The 24980-nt window shown below is 38.7% G+C and overlaps 1 protein-coding gene across 2 annotated transcripts in view; it reads right to left on the bottom strand.

The window, feature by feature from the left end:
* Window positions 1-24595, bottom strand: part of LOC145994863 (lipid storage droplets surface-binding protein 1-like) — a 91623-nt gene extending 67028 nt beyond the window's left edge. For both annotated transcript variants that reach the window (XM_083131269.1, XM_083131267.1), the window contains exon 1: window positions 24437-24595. The gene's annotated coding sequence lies outside the window, so the exon portion shown is untranslated. The remainder of the gene's footprint in view (window positions 1-24436) is intronic.
* Window positions 24596-24980: the final 385 nt, after the last annotated feature.

Here is a 24980-nt window from a genome sequence, read left to right on the forward strand (position 1 = left end):
TCCAAACTTCAATGACATTTTAGACATGCTATAGTTGAAAAAAATATGTTTAGATGCACCAAAAGTGCATAATTATCAGATTATGCATATAACGTGTTATTGGAATCAACCTATTTGTGTAAATTGGATGCCTCCCCGTTGGCGTAGTAATAACGCCGAGGTCTTGTAATTAAGGGTCCTCGCGTTCGATACCCAATGGAGGCACAAAGTGGACCGGATCGCGCTTTAAACTAAAGGTCGGTTCGCAATTTAGCCTATTTGTAAATCAAGTGGACTTCAAAAAATACAATATCAACGTTAAGAATATTAGAATCCACTAATTCACCCGCAGGTAAGTCAAATTTCACATATCCCTCTTCATCCTTGTTCATAGACTTCCTGCAATACACTTTTGCATGTGTGTTGCATCCCACCAGGTGCGAGAAATGTGAAGAGTTATTCTTTCCCGGTACTGCGTTATCTCTTTTTATAACAGTAAGGCTAAATTCTCGTTTTATATGAACTTTTAAAAAACGTGCAAAATACAACCACCCTTTCTCATGTATGTGTAAAATAATCCCACTCTGTCTCAGAAAACCTCTTCCTACGATCAAATGTCGGAAACAACTCTCAAGTCTCAACAATTATAAATTTATGCTTAAATTTCCTATAATTTATACAAACAGTAGCACATATCATGTCCTTTGGTGCAACACTGTCAACAGCTAATGTTACTTTACTCGTCCTAATAAATTTACTTCCAACCAGGGAAATGTGAACGGGGGGGGGGCGGAAGGGGGCAACAAAATATTGTGGGGGGGGGGAAGTCACAACGCCCGAAAACACTACATATATAACATATATAATAATAGTTATAATAATAATTATTATTATTATATGCATGTATGATGTTTTGTGTTTATCCCTTGTTTAGAGTGGACGTTTACTACCTAAATTTTCTTGATTACGAGTTTATTCCATATGATTCTATTTATTAAAGGCATTAATTCTTTTTTATTCGTAAGTTGCGTTGTCTCGAGTGGCCTATTTCAGTATTGGAAGACATTCATAATTTTATAATTCATCGTCTTTCATGAGATGAAACTAGTGATATAAATATTCAAGTTATAAAGATAATAATATAAATGACGAAAAAATGTGCTTTGAAGAGTTTAATTTTCTTGAAAATGAACGTGACGTTGGAAGAAATTAATCTTCTTAAGTATTAGAAACAATGAAAGTCAATTAGTGAAGTGCAATTCTCCTGTAGGAGAATTCTGCTGAATGTGCTTCGGAGAACACATTGCCCAACATTGGTACGTCCAGGACTTGGCATTTCTTCTCAATGCCAAGGACAGCCAAATGAGGCAGTTTGCATCCAGCATTCTGTTTCGAGCAAGCCTTTTCAAAGATTTTAAGGACGAAAAGGTTCTTTCATATTCACACGCTGCATTGGAAACTGGAATTGTTACAGAGAATACAACTAGAGTGTGAACCTTGTGAAATGCCAATTTATATTTTCCTAGGATTTCAAAGAAATCCATTAAGTGGAGTATTTCAGTGACATCTTCGTAACGCAGAAGAGTTTTGGGCAAAATTTGTGTTTCGCATTTCAGGGAAATGTTACCACAGGATAAAAAATCTAAAAAAGAAATATTCTGAACCTGGCATTACTTACTCTTACTCTACCACTCCAACGTATGTCTGTGCTACACAATTACAGGCACCTATGGAGTTCGTGGGAAGAAGTTCTTCGACTACGAGAAAAAGCGAACCTGCCCGCGATGTGTTTTGAATCGAATTTTAAGTGTAATTTGCATTTTAAGGTTCAAGTTCAATACATTTCCCAATAATATCCCCTCATTTTGAAATGAACTTCAAGAGTATCGAAGAAATTCCCTTTGTTAAGGTTTGCCTCAGGCTCATCATCTCGAAATTCAAGTCCCTGAATAGTAAGAAACCGCGATGAATCCATAACAACTGACATGTAGTGTCGGTTTTTCTCCGATCACCTTTGGTCCCGGGTTTGATACCCAGTGGAGGCATTTTAAACTGTAGGTCCAGTCCCGATTAGCCATACTGTGCATAAAGTGGACTTAAAACACCAAATCAACCAACCCGCCAAATCTTGAATCAACTTTGAATGTATTTTACTAATTAGCTTTGTCACTAACGACCCACGATTAGAATAATCTGCCCGTACTACAGATGATGTGTTGTGGTCCTCAAAATATCCGTGATGTTTTAAAACCATCTACATTCAACGCTTTCTCCCAGTTCTTAAAACTGTTAAAACTTAGGTTAATCGCAACGATTACAGGAAGTAAATTAATGAGAAATCACGTAGGCCCAGGTCAGCGCTGGAATCTTGAACGAAAGTCGCACACACACATTCGAATATATACTAAAACAAATTTAGTCAAGTTGGTATTATAAGCAGGAATGTGATATCATGCAGAATACACCACTTTGAAAAGGTGAAAATCGTCATACTCTTATAAATGAACTCTCTTATTATTCGATATTTAATTATCTTCAGTTGCGGGCACGGGGGGGGGGGCGAAGTGTCTGACTTGGGGCGCCGCCCTGCCCCCCCCCCTTTGGCGTCGTCACTGCTTCCAACCCTCTAATAACTTCACTGCTGATAGCCTCAGCTTCGAAATGGAAGCTTGCGTGTCGGCGAATAATACAAAGGACTTGTTTATCTTATAAGGAGTTCACTGTCTTTCTTTCATTCAAAGTCTGCCGTTTTCCATTTATTTCAGCTTTTCCTAGCAGCTGAAAAGAATCCTAAGTGTCCATCGTATTATTGTTCCTGCAAAACTTCCTGTCCACAAGCAAAGGAAATTACAGAATTTTTATTGCCCCTCCCTTGCGTCAACGTTCATTCCTAGGTCTGGATTTATGGCACTCACCCGCTACTGCAGGTCAACCTCGCCCCTGAAGCAACGGTGTCCATTGTTCAAAGCGAAACCTCTGTCAGTGGTGAGCGGCGAAAAATAGTCTCGGAATATACCCTGGCCGTAACCAGGCAGGAGGTGCGCTGAGCTCCCCCCCCTCCCCCTTTTCCTGGCATTGCTGTCAGCTTCCTTCTGAAGTTTGATAAAAAAAAACTACTTTGTGAAATTTGTTTGGTAACGAGTGAAAATGTAGACAGTAGATACTACATGTATTTTGCTCAAAAACTTGGCTAACTTCACATAATAAAAAGAACAGATACAACATTCGTTCATCTGATTTACAGAAAGGCTAATCTTGACTGGACCCACAGTTTAAAGTGGGATCCAAATCACTATGTGCCTTCACCGGGTATCATACCCGGGAACCCTTGATTACAAGGCGACGACGCTATCACTGTACCATCGGGGAGTCCCCTCATAGAACAAAGTTTCCTCCTACGACAATTATACAGAACTTAATTACCTTCCTCACTTGAAATCTATTCTATTGTATTTCAGCCTCAGTATTTCGTTATTACAATCCAAGGAATAGTATTCTCCTTAAATAAAAATAAAAGCATTGGAAATAATATTTAAACGGACGTAAAATAATCGAATCCAACCACCTGTGGAATGCCTGAGGGAAACAACAAGAATTTTCTCATCAAAGACATTTCCGAAATTTCCATAACATTCTAATAATTTCGCAACCCGTGCAAATAATCATGTGTTAAAATCTTGTCATGGTTCCCTGTAAACACTAAAATCACCAAATTAGTTCTTTCCAAATTTCCCGTATTTTCTCCTCCTCTTTAGCTCTCAGCTGCTCGGAGTGGGATAATGCAAGATTATTTGTCCCTAATTATCTCCTTCTCTTAGTCTTGCCAATATCTTGGACTCCCTAATAACTTTCCCAACAACTCCTCATCAATTTGTACTGTCATGTTTGCTACAATACTCGAGGGTAGAATTCTGTGTACGGTGTCAAGTGGATACCGTGACAGAGAAACGAAAATCGGAAGCGGAGGTAAAGCAAGGATGTGTTCTGTCACCCCTGCTGTTCACTATATATATATATATATATATATATATATATATATATATATATATTATAGTGGCGTATATAGAGAGTGAACAAGCAGACACCCACAAGGTGGGGACGACAAGGGTACCGGTGCTCCTGTTCGCAGATGATATGGTTCTGATCTCAGAGACAAATGCCGGCCTACAAAGGGTTCTGGACGGGTTGGAAAAATACGTACAGCAGAGAATCCAAACTGCAAGTAAATCTCACAAAAACAAAAATTATGGTGTTTAAAAACGGATATGTATATGGAAAGGACGAAAGGTGGACTTTCATAGGGCAAGAATTAGAAAGGGTAAAAATAATAACATACTTGGAACTAGTTCTCTTTATGGCAGGGACGATATACATTTTGTGGAAACTGTATCGTACATTATTAATAGGGTCAATAGGGTACGGGAGGGAGATATGGGGAGCAAAGGGGGGTCATGTACTAAACAGAATCCAATGCACATTTTACAAGAGGGCTATGCATATCAGCATGGGCACTGCAAACTGCGGCGTACTACGGGAACTTGGACTGGTCAGGGAGCATACGTGGGATATGTTGAGAAGGGTTAAATACTGGGCGACATAATATCGAGAAGGGAGAACTCGGTAAAATGGCAAGCGCTGATGCAACGGGTACAAGGGGAGGAAATGGGAACATGGGCGAAAGAGATCAGAAGCAAACTATACGAAATTGGACTGGGATGGACATGGGAGGGGGGACACGTCGACCAGGGGACATTGCAATTAGTAAAACAAAGATTAGAGGATATAGATAGGCAGGAAATAATAGCGGAATGTGAAACTAAGAGATTGCTCGAACTCCAAAGAAGGGGAGTTCCGGGAATGGGGACAAGTAGCGTACATCAAGAAGGTGAGCATGGTGGCAAGAAAGTGGTTGACATGGATGAGGCGGGGGGATGGAGACACAAGGCAGTAAAAAACGAGGAAGGGAGATATAAATGAGTAGTGGGATTTGTGGTATAACCAGCACAGGAAAGGAAGAGCCCCCCTCAAGCAGGTTTGGCTATACTTAAAACAAGCTCAACATGCCCATAAGAGCTTTTTGCTCTAGTGTGGAACCCTGCATAATCCACGATTTTTGTAAAAAATCCCTCATGGACTCCATGAGAAAGGAAGAGCCTCCTCAGATTGATTTGCCTATACTTATAAAAGGCACTTCTGTGAGATTGTTGTCCATAAACTTGTCAAAAATATGCCCCCTCTTGATATTTTTTTAGCCACACTTAAAGCTAGGTCACGATACACATACACCCACCCACACCCACCCACGCATATTTACTTCCGGTCCACTTCCGGTCCACTTCCGGTCCACTTCCGGTTTACTTCCGGTCCACTTCCGGTTTACTTCCGGTTTACTTCCGGTCCACTTCCGGTCCACTTCCGGTCCACTTCCGGTCTACTTCCGGTCTACTTCCGGTTTGCCGCAGAAACCCTCTAGAATTGCTCCGTGACTCTCTCATTTCTTACATCATAAACATATGATTTTTCTCCTATGAGAATAACACTACATATGGTGTCATCAGGTAATGCCTCATGGAATTCACAGATAATTTTAATGTTTGTCCTGTCATTCACCACAACTTGTTTCCTTTTTGAAGTGTTTATTACAAACATGGGTCTCTGTGCTTTGAATTCATCTGGTGTGTAATACATGTCAGTATTGCCTGTAGTGACCCTCTTGAAAGCCGAAAATGCTTCATATAATTTAAGAAAATCATCCTTGGACATGTCTAAATTATAATTTTCTCTAGGAAAGACCTCATTTCTGCCATTTTTAAGATATATGTTCTTGATGTTGCAGTTATCAAATTTACTTGAATTTTTTTCCTGATTGTTGTGTCTTCCAGTCTGAAACAATACCACCACAAAATCAGGCATGTCATATTGAATACTGGAGAATGAATTTGTAGCATCAAATTCATAATAAGAACCAGTTGCGGGCTTCTGTACACATTGATACGTATAAAATTGCAGAGGAACCTGTGGATTTTTTATTATATCAGCTTTGTATTTAAGAGCATAACTGGCTTCATACTCAACAACAGGGATTCTTAACTCCATAGTCTGAATAATGCATTTGCCTGCATCTGGTAGGGTATTGGGCAGAGCTTCCCCTGTAGAGTTTATTGCACTGTACCTCATCAAAGCATTATTATCATTTGCAGCTCTTCTAAATGTGATTCTTAAACCACCCTTCCACATAATATCTTTGTAATCTGAGAAGAATCCTGGCAACAGGCGCATGGGGAACAGCACAGTGTGGTTCTTAGATAATATCTTATCACCAGCCTCAAATCCACCGATTTTGTAGTATGAAGCCTCGGTTTTGGATAATTTTAATGTAGCCAAAGCTGTGGAGGTAATGCCGGGATAATCCACTCTGTTTATAACAACGCCATGCTTTCTGACCTCAATTTCAGAGAACAGATGGGGCACAAAATTGTCTACAAGTCTTATATTTGAATTTACCGGATAATCTGTTCCATCGAGCTTTACAACATCAAATTTGATGTATAGATCTGCTCTGTGGGGGTGTATAAATCCATCCCCTACATCAAGATCAACCTCAATCTCTGTGTTGGGTTGATTTAAATTTGCAAATGTCCTCCTGTTTGGAGGGAATGATTGTAGCTCATAACTCTCAATATTTTCCATTTTCTTCTTGTATGTATTTTTATTTAAATGTTAATCTCTACGATAGCAGTTGTTGTGGCTCCAGCAAAATCAACTAATTCTTCTTTTTCATTAGTGACCATCAATTCAATATAATCTATTCTATTATGGCACACAGGAAAATATAATGTTGGGGATGGATTGTGGATGATGGGCTCCATAAATTCAGAATTAGGTTTGAATGTTGCAATGATGCCGGTTTGTTTGTGAGTGCCTATGCCATTTGATTTGGTGATCATACCCTCAGCCACATTACAGTGAATATTCAGAGTCTCTATGGCTAAGAATTTGGGTATATTAATAGCAGTGTGTTTGATGCCTGGTTCAAGTTTTGTGTTGTTCTCAAAGCCTAACAGCTCTCCTATAGTACCCAGATCCACTGTTTCTGTGGCAGATACAATTTCTACTCTGTGAGTGACAGAATTTTGACTTAACACTACACCTCTGGGTAATTGAGCATTTAGAGTGGACAGATTATACTGCCCTGGAGTGATGACAATTTTTTGATCCCCAACTGCAATTTTGTTGTTGTGGTGTGTAATATTTGGGATCAGGTACATGCCGTAAAATGCTCTGAGAGCTATTGTTTTGGGATACACTATGTCATCATGTAATTTGAGTTTCAATATTGAATTTTGGCTGGTGAGATGGAATACTCCCATGATGCTTCAGATACCACAAGGCTTTTTGAAAATCTTCAATTGATGGTTTATTTATTTGAGACATATATCTAAGAATAGATAAACACAGATGTCCGCAATTAACATCTTTGAAATTTTGAACACGGGCATTATTGTAATAAAGATTAGCTGAATTTAGATACTTTATTAAATTTTCAGGTGGAACACCTCCAAATGAATCAAACACAAATGCATCAGCTTTTAAATATTTAAGATGACAGATCCAGTGAGTGCCCTGATTTTTGTACTTATCCAAATTAACAATGCCACACTCTTTGTTGAGTGGTTGTTCCGGTAAAGAATCAGACATGTACACACCTCTAAAATGTTTGATGCCCAGTGGCTTGATTAAAGCTTCAATATCTTGGTTCGTAAGCGGCTCTTGTTTTTTTTAAACTTATTCATGGCTCTCTTAACACCTTTGCCTTGTTTCTCAATAGCCAGGTTATGGCGCCTCTGCTCATCTAATTCTGCCTTATTTTTCTTGGCATCTATTACTGTTTTTGCTATGGCAGCTGATCCCCCAGCCAAGCTCCCAACAGCCCCGAGAGCTGCTAAGATGGCAGGGATGGTAAATATGAATCCCCCCACGTGTGATTTTTTTCTTGATTGCTGTAATTTTTTTAATTGGGGGGTACTAAGCAACAATTTCATACCATGGCCCTTTGCAAGACAGGAGCTTTTTTTCTTGCGCTGCTTTTTGGTTAAAAGACTATCAATAGTTTTAAGAGATTTAAGACCTGCATAAGGTATTTGATACATAACACCCTTGGCCTTCATTGTAGGTTTATTATATACATATTCACAACCCCCACCCCAGTTTTTGTTTGGTGTTCATAGCTATGGTGGTTCCCAATGCTGCTATTTTTTCACTCAAAGAAGCATCTTTGCTTACAAATCTACCAAATGCAGCCTCTTCTAATTTCTTGTCTGCAACATGTCTCTTGTCAAGATCAGAATGTGTGTTGTATGCTATGTCATGGTCTCTGCAAGCAGCATCTAGGGGATTAACACCAGGATCACCTCTGTTTAATCTATGGTCCAATTTTGTACCGGGACCACAATACTGATAGCCTGGAATGTGCAGTTCAAATGGCAGCCTGTTTATAATGTCATTAACAAGCCCCCGACCCTCAGAAATATTCCAAAATTTAGGTGGTAGAGTATTAATAATTTTTATAAGATATCCAATCCCCTTAGTGTCATTCACTATAAAATTAGACAATTTTGTGCTTATCATGTCCATAATTCCAACCTTTTCATTGTAAAAATTGTGGTTGCCAGCATTTTCCTCCCCAGCTATCACCAATAACCTATTTACAAGTTTCCTGACATCATCAACCCACACAAATTCTTTAGGCAGGGTGTTGTATTGTTTGATTCCACTACCAGTTTTGATCTGAGACCATATGGGCTTGATTAAATTGTTGTATTTTGCTCCACTGCTAGACTTGACTCTTTTTTGTGTGGGATCATTGTTCTGGTATAGAGCATCTGATTTTATTAATATTTCTTTGTAATACTCATAATCTTGATCTGTATAGCTGCCAGGTCTCTTCCTAGTCATCAATTCCCACAATCCAGGTGTTCCAGGATACTTAACAAAAGCACCTTTTTCTCCAAGACGAGATTCTGAATATACAATCAGATCATCTCCCATAAATGTTACTCTGAAATTGCCAATTCTATGTATGATGCTACCATCACGCTCTGTGTCAGCATATAGGCCAAAAACCTCATCTTTGTTGTCTTTAGGTGTGCTTAAATATTTTTGAGCAAGAAGACCCAATTCAATAGGATCCTGAGTAGCTTCAATTCTTCGAGGAGCAATAGGACTAGGTGTATGAATACTAGAAAGTGGGGTGAATGGATAATCTAATATGTTTCTTGCAGCTACAGGTACAAGCTCTGTGATCAAATTTTGATTTTGCTCTGTAACAGTTTTGATATTTTTACCTAAATTATTAATAGCATCAATTACAGGCTGTTCTGTTTGTTTGTGTTTTTCATAAATTCCACGGTTCTCTGATTTCCATCCCTTAAATCTTTTTACAAGATAATCTCTTAACTTAAGATCATCAATAATTGGCCTTTTCATGGTTATTTATATACGTCTCAACGTCTAGAAAATCGTTGATTTTATTTCTGTATTTGCCACTATTGGGTGTTCTTGTCATATCAATTGTGACAAACCCATAACTGTCCTGGTTCCAGCACCTGCTGCAAAACTTAGAAAAATCATTGTAGCTCAAGTCCCCACATACATATTCATCATGTATATGTTTGAGGTTGGTATGGTCTTGATGAAACACACATATAAAATTGCTGTTGTCTCGGATCAGTTGCTTCGGTATTTTTGAAAAAGTCTGTGCCAGGTAGAAGCAGTCAATGTTTTTGTGCCGGCCCTGTGTAAAGAAATTCCTAACCTTGTTTTGATTATCCAGTATAACGTCATCAAACACAACAACAGAATTATCGAGACATTCATGAAGTGGCTTAACATCTGATTCAAATGTGGCAATATCCAGTCCATCATATAGCTTTATCAGCTGTTGATATTTTAATTGTTCCAAGCTCTTAGAGAAGACATACAAGTGCCTGTTTTTCCAGTCTAACCAGTTGGGTGCCAATAAAAAATTATCAACCATTAGTGTAGTTTTACCACAAGCAGATGGCCCAACAATAAGACACCTAATATTATCAGGCAGCAATTTTCCATTTCTCTTATTCTGCTGTTCAGGTTCTGGCAGCCTCTTTATAACATCCCAGGTGTTCATATTATTATTTTGTTTGCATCGATCCAGCTGTGTTCTGGGAGTTCTAGCCATTTGACAAATAACTTGTTGCCTTTTCTGCGGATGATTTTTTCTATGAGATATGTGTCGGGCTGTTTAGTTTTGCTCAGCTCTTGTTCATAGAACCTGCCTTTGAGAATTTCTCCTCGATGATCTTTTATTATATATGTGTTAAGGGTCCCGGGTTTAACCTGAACCACTGTAAATAATTCTGTGCTCCAGTTTCTTGTAAAGCCTCTCTTGAATAAGTGCTTATATTTGCTTATTCTTACTTGGTCACCCACCTTGTATTTGGCCTTTCTTGTTGTTGGCTGATATCTAGGATAATAAACAGTGCTGATCAATTTTTGCTCATCAGATGAAGTTACTTCAGAGGGTTTCATGTTGATTGTGGAATGGACCGAGTTGTTATATTTATGTAGAAGTTCTGGAAGAATATTAATCCATTTATAATTACCCTGCAGTGTAAATTGTTTATACATAAGATTTTTTAAGGTTCTGTTGAATCTCTCTCTACAATTGAGGCTTTGAGATCACTGTAACTCGAATAATGTTGTATTGCCTGGCTTTTAATAAATTGTTGAAACACTGAATTATAAAATTCTTTGCCATTATCTGTTTGCAAATAGCGCGGGGATCTTCCACTCTGATTGATGATTGTCCTGATGGCTTCTGTAACACATTTTCCAGTCTTGGATTTGAGTGGCACAGCCCAGGCAAATTTTGAAAATGTGTCTATCACAGTGAGTAGATACTTGTAGCCCTTGTTGATTTTGTCTAAGTTTTTCAACTGTCCACTTGCCATCTCAATCAAGTCGCACTGCCATAAATCATCTATGCCCTTTGTGACTACTGGCAGTCTCTTATAATTACGTCTGGCTTGTCTGTGTAATTCATCAACAATAATTTGTCTAGACATAATATGTAAACAAGAATATTGCAACTATGGGGTGTTCAGCAGCTGATACTGCAGGATTTTCTAAATATAATTTGTCCCCTATTTGTATTTTAAATTCCAGAGAGCCATCATCTTCAGTATAGGCCGTTTCTAATGTATTGGGGTCTGTAAAATCCTCTAATTCTACACTGGTGATTTTCACTTTGTTATCAGCATTTGTTATTGATAAGGTGGGGTAGTGGTGTGCCTGTGGCTGATGCCAATATTTGATCTTGATTGGTCTCAATGTGCCCCCAACAAAAAACTGGTAATAAAATTGTGCAGGGGACAGCATATATATTTTGCCACCTGGTGTAAATGGAGAATCATATTCTCTGTTGGGGATGCTGTACAATTCAAGAATTACTGTATGTTTAGGATTTTCAATTATGCCTGTTATTTCCTTTTCTGCTGTGAGCAATCTGCTTGTTACAGATTCAAGGTGCTCATTGATAGTTCTAACAACATCATCATGGCCTGGCTTGATTTTTATGTCCACAACAAGTCTCTTGTATTGTTGCACAATCTCTTGTAGCTGGGTGGCAAAAACAGACAGGGCACTTGCTTGATTGGATTCCATGGTCCCTAGCTGTTGCTTGATATTAGCTACAATTTGTTGCAAATTTTCAACAATTGCCAATTTTGAATTTTGAGCAGTAAGATCATGGACCTGTCTTCTGATATCCTCAAACAGGGCATGCAGTTCATTAATATGTTGATTTGTTGGTAGAGTGGCCACTGTCTGTGTGAGATGTTTGATCTCTGCCTGGATATTCTTGATATCTTCTGATTTCAATATCCTATTTACAGCTCTCTTAATATTTTTAAGTTCCTGTGATGTAGGCAGATTTGACACTGTATTTTGTAAAAATTCAAGTGCCAATTTCACATTGTTTAATTCAGAAGCATCAGCCACATTTTGCATAGCATTTTGGAGCAGGACTATATCTGCCTGAGAGGGTGTTGATTGTTGTAAAATTTCAAGCTTTGTTTGGATATCATCTATCAAGTAATGAAAATGAGATAGTTCAGATTCAGTGTTGAGGTTTTCAAGCTTTGTGATTTGTTGCTGGACACTAACAAGGGTATCTACAATCCCGGGCAATCTGGATTCTAGTACATTTGCCAAATCACTTTGCACTGCTGCTATTGTACCTTCAAGATGGGTTATGGAACTTTGAATTTTTCCAAAATCTTCATATGTTTCAAGTTGCAGCTTAATATTTGCTACACTCCGAGTTATTGCATTCAAAGCATCAGAAGATGGCAAATTGTTCATAAAATTTTCAAGTGTCTCAATTTTTTCTTTAACCTCGGCTATGGCATTGTTCAGAGGGTCCAGATTAGGTATTTGGAGTGACTGAATCTGTTCTTTTAGAGTGGAAATCACTAGATCAAAATCTTCTTGTGATTTTATGCTTTTGACAATTGTTTGGAGCTGTGCCTGGACATTATTTATCTGCTCTTCCAATTGCTGTTTCAATTGCTCAGAGTTGTTAGCCTGGGTCTTAAATTTGGCTTGAAGAGCTGCAACAGCTTCTTCCAAACTTTGAAAATTATCCAATGTGGCCAGGTCAGTATATTTCTGAAGCAGCAATTTGAGTTCAGAATCAATTTTAAGAAGAGGGTCCATGCATTGAGATTGCAAATTTGTAATTTCTAATTGAAGACTGGCATTGAGTGTAGTTTGTAAAGCTTGTAAATCACTTCTTAATTTCTTGACTCTGACATCAAGCATCAGAATCTCATCACTGTAATCTTCATGTCTTGTATGGCCAAAAATATCATTAGGCATTTTGTTTATTGGTTATTTATTATAGAGTATCTGATTCTTAATTCTATAAAAAGAGGTATAAGCTTATCATAGGATCCAGGGACCTCAATATATAAGCAGTCACCAGCAGAAACAGTATAAACAGTGCCAGAAATCATGTTTGAGTGCTTAATTCTGTAAATATTTCTCCCTATTGAAATCTTGACATCACCCTCAGGAGTTGTAATAAATTGCAATTGCCCACCTACAGGTAATTGGTAGTGATTCAAATTATTGTTAAATATGTACAATGTTTTGCCTGTTTCATCATCAACATCTGTAAGTATGCTGTTCAGATGAATAATTAACAAGCCACTCAGCTTAGACAGCATATCAGAAGAGGGTTGTGGCGTTGGCAGCTCCATAATAGCCTGTTTTTTGAAGCCAAATAAGTTCATAGGCATGTTTATTTATTCCAAATCATGCTCTGTAATTGGGCATTGATTCCCATTTTTCAAATGACAATGACCCCATGGTAGAGTATGTATGCCACATGACAAAACACATCTCTTATCATCATGTGGGTCCAGAGCCACTTTTCTTACAATATTGCTAGTCAGGAAGTGATCTTTACTCTGAATTCTGCATTCTGATGTTCTAGTGGTGCTACATGATTTGAGGCAATTTTTATAATCTTCAAATTGGAGCTCTTTTTCCACAGTAACTCTGCCAATGCCCTTGGCCTTTTTGGCAACAACACCACTACATGTCTCAAAACTGTACATCTTGGCACTTAACCCAGCAAATTCCACAATAGCATCACCAAGTGTTTCATCTTTTAACTTGCCAGGCACCTTTTTGTTGTGGGGTTGAATCCTTGTATGTTCACTGGTGTCAAAGTATTGAAACAATTCAGGCTGGGACATATCTTGATAAACATCTTCTGTTTGAATATCAAGAACAAAACTATCCGTGTCCATGTACATCAATTTTATATTATCACCATAAAAAGGTTTCAACACATCATAATACAATGTTAACATATGTAATTTGGCCAATTCCAATATCACAGCCCCTACATAAATAGGTTTATCAAACTTGATCTTTGTTTTCTTCATGTTGAAAAGTGCCATGTGCTCATCATAAATTCTTCTGTAATTGAAGTTGGGTTTTGCAACCAATTTTTTGCTCAGGCTGGGGTCAGTAATTAATTTAACATCGGTATGTTTTCTGACATTTTCAATTGTTTTGCCATACACTGAATTCACCATCAATTTAAACAAGCCCTTATCAAATTGGCTCTTTGCAGATGTTCGAAGCTCCGTGTTTGTATCAATATATGGTTTCAACCATTCTGAGTGCCTGAACCTTAAGACTTTGCCAAGTTTGCTTACTTGAACACCATGATGCATCAGGAACTGGAGGTTTTTGTAATATATGACATAACCTTGTTTTGGCTCCAGAGTCATCATGAGCTTCTTCTGTTTGGAGCCAGGTGAGCACTGAACCTCGGGAATTGGGGGCAAATCAGAAAATTTGTTGTGCAAAACATCAGGAAATATCAGATCAACCTCTAAGAATAGGCCATAATTACTGTCATCAAAGTCCTTAAGATCTTCAATATTGAAATCTTCAACCCATTCAAGCCCTGCATAAGGCAGTTTATCCATCATGGCGTGTCCATAGAGGCTATTTGCATCTACATACAATATATAATTTGATGGCAATTCTGGATTATAATCAGGCATATATTTGTTATTTGCTCTGGCATATCTCTGAGAACATTGCACCATGCCTCCTCTTATACATTGCTCCACAAACAGATACTTATTTTGATCCTTGATCAGTTCCAATTGCTTTTTAGTGTTGAAAAACATTGAAGACCATGCTAGGCCCGGGGCACTGAAAAAATACACAGGGTCCAGTCCATAATTTTGCATGCAAGATTTTCTGAATGCCTGTATTACATCGGCTAAGAGAGCGACATCAAGTTTCAAATATGCCATGTGATAATCACGAAATGTCCGGCATTTTAAATTGTTCCACATCAATTGGGCATGTTGATAATCTTCATCTGTGATTCCAGAACCTCTGATTTTGCTGTAAAACTGTTCTTGTGGAGGCAGGGAACACTCATCAAATTTAGAAAAATCTGTAACATAATCATATGGATATACACCCTTCCGCCTAATTAATTTCAGGTCCTGATTTGGAAACAATGCACGTGTGATTTTGAATTCAACATCAGGTAATTGATTGGCAAGTGTACCCAGGCTAGTAGGTAAAAATCTGTAAGAATCAAGAAATCTTATGTGAATAGGAACACCATTAACTTTAATTATCTTGCTAATAGATATATATTTCTCATCATTTTCAGCTAGAATATTTAAATTCTGCTTCTCAAACCCATCGTACCTGATCAAATGATGGAAATCATAATTGGATGCTCCATGGCAAAATATGGGGACAAATCTTGGTCTCTTGATCTTAATATTACAGCTATTACACAGGGCCATTAAGAATTTACCATCTGTATGAGAATGGTGATGTACCTTGATATTTATATCTGAAAATTCAGAATCACATACCGGGCATTTTTCTGCATTGTTGAAATCTTCAATCTGATCCTCTGTTAAAGGCAACATGGGCTTTGATTTTAATAAGACATTAGATGCTATGTCACGGCACTCATTTTCTATTTTATGTGCAAATATTTTGATGGCATTTGGTCCCAAGTATGAATCTTCTTTAGTAACAACACCACCCTGTACAACCACATAAGAAAAGCTGGAAGGTTCATGTAGCTGGTATGGTGTAAATGAAGATTCTTCAGGATCTGGATTGCAGAATGCAAGAGGTTTGAGGTTCGATTCAAAATCACAGAAAATACATGCTGGGTGTTTCAACAAGGCTTCAAACTTTTTGAATTTTGCTTTTTCACTTGGATCAGGCATCACCATATGAACAGGTTTATGGTTCCCACAGTATTTCAGATGCTCAATTAACTTGTTTTTAGCAATTTCTGCACTCTCTTCACAAACACTATTTACCATTTTCCTACCATCAAATACAGTTAAACATCTTCTGCACAACTTGAATATTGTATTGGATTTGTCTAGTTGTGTTCTGACTAAGGCTTCAAGATTACGTATCAGAGTGTAATGATATTTGCCATCCTCTTCAATTAAGAGCAGATCAATCGGGAGAGCAGAATCATCATCAATTGTACTGATTCTGAGAGGTTCTATCAGGCAATTGCCACGGCCAGTGGAACAAATAAATACATTAATAGATAATTGTTTGCCATTCATATCCCGGGCCTTTTTCTCAAATTTATCAATATTCTGAACGGACATTGGATATTCCAAACCCTCCATTGCATCGTCAAAAAGATGTTCATGTTGTTTGTAATAATTTATTCTCTGAGGATTCCTTGAAGCTGGAAACAGAGCAGCTAATATACACCACAAAAAGCATTTCTGGTCGGTATTTTCTATATTGACCACGGCTGTTTTGTTTTTAATATTGTCAGGTAATGGCAAATATGTAGATCCTTGTAATGGGCTGAATTCAGAAATATTAACATAGAGCCTGTGTGGAGAGCCGCATAGGCTCCATCCACTCTCTTTTGCCGCAAATTCAGAGTGTTTAATATTCAATTGTTCTATTAAACTGCTTATTTTCTTGTCTGAATTTGCATTTGAATATACCGGTACAGTTTCTGTTATGTGGGGCTGCCTAAATTTTGTGCCGTTTGGTTTCTTATATTGAGTATACAATTTGAGGGATAGCTTATAAGAGCCATTTTGTGCATTAAGAATTGCCTGCAGATCAGAATTTATACTGTTCAAAAAATTCTTAATACCACATCTTGGCTCTGATACAAACCGATAATCACTAAGTTGGGCATTAAAACTGCTATGGATGGGTGCATGGCGTGGCTGCTTTGCCGCTCTGGCATTAAGAGGTAGTTCATGATTCCTTTTCAGACCAGAAGTGGATGGTTGTGAGGGCAATGTTGATGACTGTGCAGAGCAAGTATCTTTATGTTTATGTGTGAAGTATTGCTTGCTGTATTTTCTATTGCATTTGGGGCATATTTTCGTGGGAGTTCTGTATTTGTCTGGGTTACAAATCTTTTGGTGCCTGGCCCAATTAGAGCTAAATATATTTTTATTGCATTGATTACAATATTTTTGATTCGGCATTTTTGTTGTTGTTTATTATATACAATTTCTTGGGATTCAATTCAAAACTTTATGCTGGATAAAAAATATCAGTTGGGTTCAACACTGTGCTTTGTGTGTGGGTATGTGTGTATGTGTGGATACACTTAATATTTTTGGCTTTGGTATTTATATACAATTTCTTGGGATTCAATTCAAAACTTTATGCTGGATAAAAAATATCAGTTGGGTTCAACACTGTGCTTTGTGTGTGGGTATGTGTGTATGTGTGGATACACTTAATATTTTTGGCTTTGGTATTTATATACAATTTCTTGGGATTCAATTCAAAACTTTATGCTGGATAAAAAATATCAGTTGGGTTCAACACTGTGCTTTGTGTGTGGGTATGTGTGTATGTGTGGATACACTTAATATTTTTGGCTTTGGTATTTATATACAATTTCTTGGGATTCAATTCAAAACTTTATGCTGGATAAAAAATATCAGTTGGGTTCAACACTGTGCTTTGTGTGTGGGTATGTGTGTATGTGTGGATACACTTAATATTTTTGGCTTTGGTATTTATATACAATTTCTTGGGATTCAATTCAAAACTTTATGCTGGATAAAAAAAAAAAAACAGAAATAGGCCACAACTTGGCCACAAGTGGACCGGAAGTAGGCAAACCGGAAGTAAACCGGAAGTAGGCAAACCGGAAGTAAACCGGAAGTAGACCGGAAGTGGACCGGAAGTAGACCGGAAGTGGACCGGAAGTAAACCGGAAGTAGACCGGAAGTAGACCGGAAGTGGACCGGAAGTAGACCGGAAGTGGACCGGAAGTGGACCGGAAGTAAATATGCGTGGGTGGGTGTGGGTGGGTGTGGGTGGGTGGGGGTGTATCATGCTCTAGCTTTAAGTGTGGCTAAAAAATATCAAGAGGGGCATATTTTTGACAAGTTTATGGACAACAATCTCACAGAAGTGCCTTTTATAAGTATAGGCAAATCAATCTGAGGAGGCTCTTCCTTTCTCATGGAGTCCATGAGGGATTTTTTACAAAAATCGTGGATTATGCAGGGTTCCACACTAGAGCAAAAAGCTCATATGGACATGTTGAGCTTGTTTTAAGTATAGCCAAACCTGCTTGAGGGGGGCTCTTCCTTTCCTGTGCTGGTTATACCACAAATCACACTACTTAAATGCGTATTACGCAATGGTAATGATAGGCCAGAACATTTATTCTTATGTCAGGACACGCGCGTTCTGCAGGAGGAGAAGCTACACAACATAAGCTTGGAGAGAGTGTTTGAATCAATTGTAGTGCAAAGGAGCATGGAACTATTGGAAAAAGTGGGGGATGTATTTACAAACATTTAAGGGGAAAAGAAGTGCTGTAAAGAGACAGGATAAGTGTTAATTTACCAGAACTGCTATGTTAACATCAATACGGAATGTAACGGATAGTGTAGTCTGTAGGGAATCATAGTTATGTAATAAGAATAGATGTAGTGCGCACAGCCTATGGCTCGCACACGAGAGGAGCAATAAATACTTATACAATGTTTTTCCTACTTCCTAAAAACATTCACTTCTGTACAACCTTTGATGTAAAAATTAAATAATAATAATAATAATAAACCCTATCCGTCGGTCCGTTTATCTTTCCAACTTATAGAGCTGAGACTATGTTTACAAGATAAATCTCGGACTCAGATACTCCACGATGTTTTGGCCCCTCCTTCCACCTTCTCTACCTGCCCTTTTACTTGATGTTATTCACAATTGTTTTAGTATCTGGAGTGCCATCGTAACATAATAAAATTATTAATCTAGAATATTTTTTTAAAAAAAAATGGGTAGTATTGCTGTTTCGAAAGAGTATTGAAAATAAGTTTAGGTATTCAATTCATTCATTACTCTCTCTAGAATAGTTTTCTTTTGACTTAATACACGCTTATTAACGTTTCTAATTTAAATACTTTATTCCAAGCAAACAAGTATTTGCAACTGATTAAATATTTTGCTTTTATTTTTTCGAGACATTCGAGACGAGACGAGACTTTTCAAAAGCCGTCCCGTCCCGTCCCGTGTCTCGTCTCGAAAACGAGACGAGACAGGCATTCCGTCTCGTCCCGTCTCGAATTTCGAAAGCTTTGTCCCGTCTCGTGTCTCGTCTCGTTTTCGAGACGAGACACGAGACGAGACGGGACATGTCCCGTCCCGTGAGCAACACTAGAAGCAGCGTGATGACGGAAGATAGCAACCCGTAAGGCACGAATAATTTCTTTTTTTTAAATATTTTCCTTCTGCTGGTTTTGGTCCACTGCTTCCATCCTTTCGATGAACGATACCAGATGTCTTCCATTATTCATCGAGACACACAACTTACTCGATACGGTGAACCTAGGACACCGAAGACGAAGTCTGCGCGAACCCTTACCCTCTTAATCGTCATTATAATTGGCATTTCCGGTATGTGCCAAGAGAAGATGTTGTCTGAGCGCAAGTATATTTTAGTGGTGATCTACCCTCATTAGAAGGTAAAAATTAAGACACCTTTCATTTCGAAATGTTATCCTTTGTTCATATCACTATACCCTAATGAGCAACCTCTATTTCAGAAAACGTTAGCCACTATTACACATTTTGTAGTTGTGTGCTTGTGCGTATGTGTGCTTATGTGTCTGTGTTTCTGTACACACACACACAAAAAAACCACACACACACACTTCTTCCTTTGCGCCATCATTCTCACTTTACCGAGTACATTACGGTTCTGCGATAACGTAAATGGTCCCTTTAAGGACGAAGCATGTGGCAAAAAGGCAATGTCAGTTCTCATTGAGGCTCGTACCAGCGTTCAGCCTCAACGGTGCATGCTACGTTGAAAATACAAGCACATTATATTTAAAACCTCATATTTAAAACAACTTTCCCCTCTTTCCAGTTTTCGCCATCTGCACTAATAATGCAGTTTGTCCATAGGTGCCAGACTTTTGAAACACCCTGTATATATACAGATTATAAAAAAAATGAACTAATATTATTTCGTGGGCTTAGTCTGACACTACTTCTGATACCACCGTTGAGTTCTGGAACCTCCAAACCATTAAGGTTTGATCTCAAAGATGATCACATAGCTGAAAGGGTTATCTTTAGGCTTCTCGCGGCCATATTGGCCGCCATATCTAAGAATATTTGATAAAGTTAGTCTTTATAATTTCTCATTATCATAATACAGTTATAAACTGCAAATTAGGTGGAAATAAGATGTCATGAATGATAAATAACTGCAATGAACAGGAATAGAATCTTGGTCATGGCCGCCATTTTGAAGACGCCATTACAGACAAACGAGGACTTAAAAACTTGGGGTCTGGGGCGTTTTCGGGAATTAATGTAGTATCCGCCCCCCCCCCCCCCAAAGAGGACGTTCTCCACTGGAAGTGAAATATTTTCCGGTATTCCGACCCCACTAGACTAGTAGAGATTGAACCTACAGTTTAAAATTAGATCCGAACCACTAAGTGCCACTAACGCGGGACCCTTAGGTTACAAAGAGATGACGTTACCACTGCGCCATCGAGGAGTCGCAATAACCCGTGGCACGAAAGCCCTGGAAGGGCCTTGGTCTATCTCCCGACTGTCAGTCTCCCTCCCACAATGCTACATAGATGTGTGGAGGTCTTCAACCGGTAATGGGGTGACGTGGGGTCAGCACTACGAACCCCCAGCCGTTATAGGAGATTTCCGAGACCAGGTTACGCTGCTATTCACTCGTAGCTCCCCAATTTCCTCACGTTGGTGGGTTGCCACCGGTCCTATACACATGCCGAAAACCCAGGCGGACTCGAGCCCATGCCGTCCCGCAGTTGGAGTTTAAAGCATAACACCTTAGACCGCACAGCAACGGAGTACCGAGGAGACGCAATAGTATATTCTATTTTGAACTGTGAGCAAATTTACTCAGTGTGTCACTACGTTGAAGTATTTTTGTTAAAATTTGTGAAACTTATGGACAGAGATGCTGATCGTGGCTGGACCTGTGGTTGTGTAAGGTCTGAACCTAATTTAATCCACGAAGGACTGTAACATTAAAATAATCAGATAAATACCTATTCTAATACCTTGTACCTAGGTAGGTGAGACGAGACAGCAGAATCTCGTCTCGTTCCGTATGTACGTGTAAGTGCGTCTCTCGTTCTCGTCTCGGTCTCGAAACACAGGCCTCTTTCATTCTTTCTATTGCGATTGTTTACGTTGCTTTTTCTACTTCTTGGTCTAATGGCAGCGATGAGGATGAATACTGAAATGATTGATGGCACCATCTTGATACATCCATGCCTTGCCCATGATTCGAACCAAAAGCCTCTTGTTTAGTAGAACGTTACCCCTGGCCAGGGGTGCCCATCCTCTCTAAAACCCTGGACGCAGTCCACCACCACCACCAGAGTAAGTCTAAGTTTGTGTTTTTTCAAGACTTATTGGTGAGTAATCTTGCGATTATTTACCGTTTTCAGCCGGCCCCCGTGGCGGAGTGGTTATCACATCACGCTACGACGCCAGGGGTCCCGGGTTCGAATCCCTGCCTGGCCATGGATGTTTGTGAGTGTCCATTCATCAATTTCATCATATCATCACTCATCCTCACGCAAATTAGCCACAAGTGGCACAAAAAGAGAAGTAAAACCAATCAATCATTCATTTACTGTTTTCTTATCTGATTAAAATAGCAGCTGGAATGTAAATGAAGGATTCGTCTTTGCAAAGCATGTGCATTGTAAGATTCTTAGTGGAAGTGTCCTTTAAACGTGTTGTCACGGGTGCTAACTAATTTCTAGTTAAGTCCATTACGGTTAATAAAGTGTTAAATATAATAACTGAGACTATTAATTAAACCCAGCAAGCTCTGGGTGTAGAAGAGTTTTCATACTCCTAGCCGGGGACGTAACATAACGAAGTTCAAATTCTGTTCAATGCTGAAATTTTTATTAAGTCAAATTTCCATCACAAAAAAAGCAAATTAAATAATCTCCCCTAAAAGTTGGGTGGACGCAACCTCCGTGCGCACATCCGCCCGTGGGCACTCCTGACCCTGGCATCCTATGATTTGTATTGAGAAATTAGTCACCTACTTACTTCCTTACTTATTAATCGCTGTTCTTGGAAGAATCCCCAGAGTCAGATCAAATAACAGAAACTAATTGGATACTCATAATACTTGCCACTTTGATATTCCCGCCAAGCCAGTGACCCGAGCACGTGCCCCCGTTGACCCTGTTCTCTAGATCCGGTCTTGACGGTTACAGTACGCACACGTTAAATGTAGCTGTCGAATCACCAATGCCAAAATTTGAAGATAAGAACATAGGATTTCACAAGGACGGGTAAGAAATGCGAGAATTGCGTCTAAAAAAAGACATTAGGTTGTCTTAAGATGTAACACTTGCGCTCCTCGTTCTTCTATAGTATAAAGTATCACAAAAGAAGTCTGCTATACCTCAAATTTTACACGATTCCAAATTACGGTCGCAAAAGGAATGAAATTGATACCATATCTTTTAATTTCATTTTAAGCAGTTACACAAATTTAGGGGAAGGCTGATAAAGAAGCAGTAGTCAGAATGCACTGTCTACAAATAGGCCTACATTGTTCATGTTTTGATATATTTAATGCTTCTCACTTTGGATACATTTACCCAAAATGAAAAAAAATAGTCCTAATTATACGTTTCCATCACTTCCTCAGACATGTTTTTCTTTTGTACCATCCCATACAGATATTCACCATCTTTCAGTTGGATAATAATAATAAAATACATAAGTAGTTCAGTTAAGTTATAATAATTGTCATTAGGCGTACGTAGGGGGGGGGGGGCTAGTGATGGAGCTCCCGAAATTTTGAAAATAGCACAATTGTCAAATGAAAGTAGTAAAGAACTAGGAGAAAACCAAAGTCGTTAATGCAATTTCCCCTTAAAATGGCATAGTGTTTCATTATCTAATCAATTCAATATTGACGACTTGAACCAGGGGCGTAGCCAAGCTTTTTAATTTTTTTTAGGATGGGGCTCAACCTGCTATAAAAAGTGATTTAAAATTGTTTTGAGAAAAATAGTACTGAAATTACAATTTGTAATCTGCATACCTATCACATCACTTGTGACCATTGTATTTATAAAATAAACTTTTAAATTTAACATTAATATAGTTGAATATTTCTTTTCAGCTGTGATTTTTAGTTGTTTAAAATAATGACCCCTTTTGGCTCAGTTTGTCGTGTAAACACATTAAAACTGATTCCTCCCGAAGTGATTTTTTTCCCATAGTTCCAAAATCCAGACAGATTTCAATCTGAATAATGGTAAAAATGTCAATTTTAAAGCTCAATACTCTACATGTTACAGTTTTGTGCGATCATTATTGATTAATATTTTGTGATAAATTTACAAAACTTCGAGTGGGCCTGTACCCGGTGATTGCCCTCAGGTGTGCCTACAGTGGAGAGGGAAATAGTGGGGCGGAACGTGCCGTCAAAATTTTGGGTGCATTATTTCCTGAAAATAATTAAAAATTAAGATATATATACACATATATATATTTCTAAAATATATGTAAAATGAAGTTTACACCTTAGCACCATGCTGAAATAAGTGCAATGAGGTGGGGGAGACTGGAATCAGAATATATACAAAAAATATTCGTTTACTTTAGCTGGTTTACAGTCACTTTTGCTAATAGGTGCATCATATTTAATCCGTTAGATGAATGAAGAAATGGAAGAATTTAGTGGGGAGGCAGATCAAGTAGTCTTCAGTAAAGATAAAAAGGGACTCTCAATAATAGGACGGCAGTACACACGCTGACACAATTAAGTACTTTATGGGGGATTATTATGACATGATCTGAGAGGACGCACTATTGGCCTTGGTGAGGATGGGCACCCCTATTGCCCCCTACAAAAACTGGCCACGCCCGTTCTTCAAGCAGTGCACATATCCCCCACCCTAGTGCAGGGGTTCCCAAACTTTTTAGTTTCACGACGCCCTCAGTGTTTCACGATTTTCCCGCGGCGCCCAAGTCAGAATGTAGGCTTATCTAACACTTGCAACGCTTACTTAGTGAGGTTAGGTTGCTTGCTTGAAGTTAAAAAATAAACACATATGTCAAATTCAGACACATTTTGTGTGTAAAAAGTACTAAATAAGCACATATTTGGAACAATCATATCATTTCAGTGAAAATATTGGAACATTTCGCGGGCCCCCTGTAAGCCAGCCACGGCGCACAATTTGGGAACCACTGCCCTAGTGTACAAGTCTAGAGTCTGCACATAACAAATCTTACTGCAGTCGGCGAGCACGTGAGTTGCGAGTCATATGACAGCAAAATAAAGAACAAAACATTTACGAACCTATGAATAAAGATCCCTTCTCCACCACAGTCCCAGCAGAGATTTTAACGTCCTGTTTATCCTCTGCAGCTGTTCCGGAAGCAGGAAGTGGTTACAAACACCCTTCAGTCGAGGGCGGAAATCACGAGGGTGTCTTGCTGGTCGAGCTGAAGTCACTAGAATGAGACGGGACCGATTATGTTTGTTTCACGGCCCCTCCGTCCTCGGTCAAGGTCATTTGTTTGACTTTAATCCGCCGGGCGGCATTGCTCGATCTCATCAGAGGAGACTCCTTAAGCAATGAGAATTATCAAATGGTAACTGAGCCAAGAAAGTGCTGTTTTAGAGGATGTGGTGCAATGAGAAACAACGTAGTAACTTATCGTTGTAGTTACATTTAGTTTAACTGTTGCATTATTATTATTATTATTATTATTATTATAATTGATTGATTGAGTTGGCGATTTAAGTCCACTTTATGCACAGTACGACTAATCGGGACTGGACCTACGGTTTATAGTGGGAACCGAACAGTGGCGGATTAAAGACACTCTCTCGGAGGGGG

Source organism: Lepisma saccharinum, chromosome 11, assembly GCF_977018435.1.
Source record: "Lepisma saccharinum chromosome 11, izLepSacc3.1, whole genome shotgun sequence".
In the NCBI taxonomy this organism is placed as follows: Eukaryota; Metazoa; Arthropoda; class Insecta; order Zygentoma; family Lepismatidae; genus Lepisma; species Lepisma saccharinum.